Source organism: Mandrillus leucophaeus, unplaced genomic scaffold, assembly GCF_000951045.1.
Source record: "Mandrillus leucophaeus isolate KB7577 unplaced genomic scaffold, Mleu.le_1.0 Scaffold207, whole genome shotgun sequence".
Classification (NCBI taxonomy): domain Eukaryota; kingdom Metazoa; phylum Chordata; class Mammalia; order Primates; family Cercopithecidae; genus Mandrillus; species Mandrillus leucophaeus.
This window is the reverse complement of record NW_012102110.1, coordinates 396,860-400,571: the sequence shown is the minus strand read 5'-3', so window position 1 is coordinate 400,571 and position 3,712 is coordinate 396,860.

Here is a 3,712-nt window from a genome sequence, read left to right as displayed (position 1 = left end):
CCAGGATGGTCTCGATCTCCTGACCTCGTGATCCGCCCATCTCGGCCTCCCAAAGTGCTGGGATTACAGGCTTGAGCCACCGCGCCCGGCCTCTTCTACCTCTTAATCTGTGTTGGACTTTGGTCTTGAAGCTGGGCCAGCAGGATCAGGCCCTCTGACTAGGGGAAAGACACCAAGTGCTTGATCCCACAGATAGGTACACATCTGTCATCCTAAGGCTCTGATTCTACATTTTGAAAAGATCCGTCTTAAACTATTTAGATGAAATCAGTTTTAAAATAAGAGATTTATTCTCTTTTTTCTCATAAGAAGGATGAGGCTCCTGAAAAGATAAATGAGAATGTTCTGAAAGAAAATTTAGAAAGTCTCATCACGTGCATTATGTGAGCATCAGGACTTTGCTGTATTCTGCATAATAAAACTCTGCTTCCTGTTGTAAATGGTTTTCAGGGCCTGGACTTCTCTGTTTCAGGGACGAATATTTCTCTATCGAGAATAATTCAATACAACAAAATAGATGTCTTGTCAACAATCATTCTGTTATATGTACTTATCTCCTATGGGTTTGTCAACCTTACAAGACCATAAGTTCCTCAAGGCAGCAATTGTACCTAACACAGTGCTGACAAACATTTGGAGCTCAAGCAGGCTTCATTACATTGAAATGATCTCTACAAAAACATCTGTGTGTTTTAGGTTGCTTCAGTTATAGAACATTCCTGGAAAATTAGGTTTTCGACATGTGAGAAAATGTTTCAGTTAACTTGAAAAACACTCCTTTATGCACCAAAACTTTTCTCACACAAAAAGGAAGAGAGAAAGGACGAAAAGAGGGAGGGATAGAATGAAAAAGGAAAGAAGGGAGGAAAGGAGAAAGGAGGGAATAATGGAGAAGAGGAAAGAGAGGGAAGGAAGGAAGGGAGAATAAAGAAAGGAGGGAAAGAAGAAAAGAAGGAAAAGAGGGAGGGGAGAAAGAGAGAGGGACAAAGGAGCTGAGGGAAAAAGAAGGGAAGAAGTCATCTGAAAATATTGGAGAGCTAACAGGATAGTGAAAAATCACCAAGCCAACACCTAGAAGATTGGAAATATAGAGAAGTGAGACAAACATCTTTCCCTTAGGTATATTTGTTAATTCAAGAATTTTTGAAAGCCTCCAGGTAGTAGAGGGACAAAATTTATGAGGAAAACCTAATCAGCTCCTCCTGTTTTTGTCTGGAACCTTGAAATGCTGTGAGGATGAACCAGGGTGTACCAGCCTTTGCAGTGACCAGCTCAACTTCCAATCTACTCAACCACTGAAATAGGATTAAGGTGACCCTGATTGCTCAGGCCCCCAGTTGCCTCAAAGAAGCAAATGAAAATTCTCACTGGAGGCAGCAAACAAAAGTGAATTTAGAATAAAAGCATTTTCAGACAAACAAAACCAAAAGAGTTTGTCACATCCAGATCTGCCTTAAAGAAAACATTAACGTGAGTGTTTCAAGTGGGAGAAAAATTATTCCAGATAAAATGACACAGATGTGGAAAGAAATGAAAAAGAAAAATATGTGTGCAGTGTTGGCTATATAAACCAATAATAAATATGTCATTGGAGTTTAAAATATGCATAAGCTAAAATACATGACAACAATGGCATATAAGTCAGAAGGGGATAAATGGAGTTTAAGTACCTTAGATCTTTGCATTTTCTGGGGAGAGGGTAAAAGTGCCAACTGATGGTGAACCATGATAAGAAAAAGTTGTCATCTCTTACGTAATCAATGAAAGAATAATAAAAGTATATAACTTCAAAGCTAATAGAAGAGGGAAATGCTTTTTGAAAAATCAATCTAAAAGGCACAGAGTAAGATGAGAGATTTAAACTCACATGAATCAATGGCTATATTAAATGTATGTAGACTCAATGCTCCAATTAAAAGCAAAGATTATCCATCTGGACATAAAAACAAAACACAACCATGTGCTCTTCACAAGAGATACATGTAGAACTGGAAACAGAGAGGCTGACAGTAAAAAAAATTATAATAATAGAAAAAATATGTCATACAAAAGCTACCTTGAAGAAGGCTGGTTAGTTCTATCATAGAGCTAAAGGCAAAAAGCCTTTTACTAGAGATTAAGAGAATACTTCATTATGATAAAAGGCTTAATTTACCAAGAAGACATAACACTTTAAAATTTTTATGTGCTTAATAATGTAGTTTCAAAATAAATGAAGGAAAATCTGACTGAACTACTAAGAAAATAAACAAATCTATAAAAACAGTGGGAGATTTAAATACATGTCCCTCAGAAATTGATAAAACAAGCAGGCAAAAATCAGTAAGGACACAGAAAATTTGAATAACATGTGTAACAAACCTATCCTAATTGACATATTTAGAACACTGCACCCAGCAACTGCGAATTACACATTCTTTTCAAGCACACTCAGAACACTTTTCAAAAATTTACCATATGCTACGCCATAAAGCAAATCTCAACAAATTCCAAAGGATAGAAATCAAACCAAGTGTCTTTAACCACAATGCAATTAAACCAGAAATCAATAAGAAAAAGATTACTAGAAGCCCTGTAAGTTTAGAAATTAAGAAATACACCATCTAAATAACAAAGAAACCACAATATAAATTAGAATGCAGTTTAAATAATAAAAAAAACTTGGCATGTCAATACTGACTTCTGGGTTCCAGCTAAACCACTAATGCATTGGAAAAGGCGCTAAAAATAAAAAAAAAAAATTCTCAATCATACTATACCGTTGCAACTCTTCCCTTTAACAGACCTGTCCCAGTCCAATATCCTGAGCCAGTCTCCAGGACTACTCGCTGGATTTTGTCACTTTCCTGGGTTGGATCCTCCATATCCTGGATCTCATTTCTTTCTCTTAGTTTACTTCTTCATTTAGATGTAGTACATTCTCAAGCAACTTCCTGAGAAAGGTGCATGGGAGATAAAATTTTCTATTCCCAGTCTAAAAATAATTCTACCCTCACATTTGACTATTAGTCTAGTTGTAGAACTTTAGGTTAACTTTTTTTTTTCCCCTCAAAAACTTGTTGACATTTCTTTTTTTTTTTTTAATTATTTTTTATTATTATACTTTAAGTTCTAGGGTACATGTGCATAACGTGCAGGTTTGTTACATATGTATACTTGTGCCATGTTGCTGTGCTGCACCCATCAACTTGTCAGCACCCTATACCTGACTTGTTGACATTTCTACATGGTCTACCAACATCCAGTGATGCTACTGCTAAGTCCACTGCTAGCTTGTGTATTGTTTCTTCGTGGACACTCTGTTTTTGTTAGTTTTCTTCTTGGAAGCCTTTAGGAATTTCATCCTTGAGTGTTATATTTCATGATGAGACATCAAGGTTTGAGTCATTTGTATTTGTTACATTGGGAATGTGGTGGACTCTTTCAATATGGAAACTTTGTTCTTGGGCTCTAAGAATTTGCTTCTATTATTTCTTTGACAATTTTCTTTCTTGTATTTTCTCTACTTTCTTTTTTTTTCTTTTTTTTTTTTTTTCCACTAATAGGACTTTTTATTTGCTACTATTGTAAGTCTGAACTTTAAACACATTCTTGGACTGGTGGTTCATATTCATCAGCTCGTTCAACTTTATCAACTGTCTCATCCCCAGTAGCTTTTCCTGAACTACTACCTTCACCATGAAACTCCATGAGTCTTCTCAATTTAAACTCA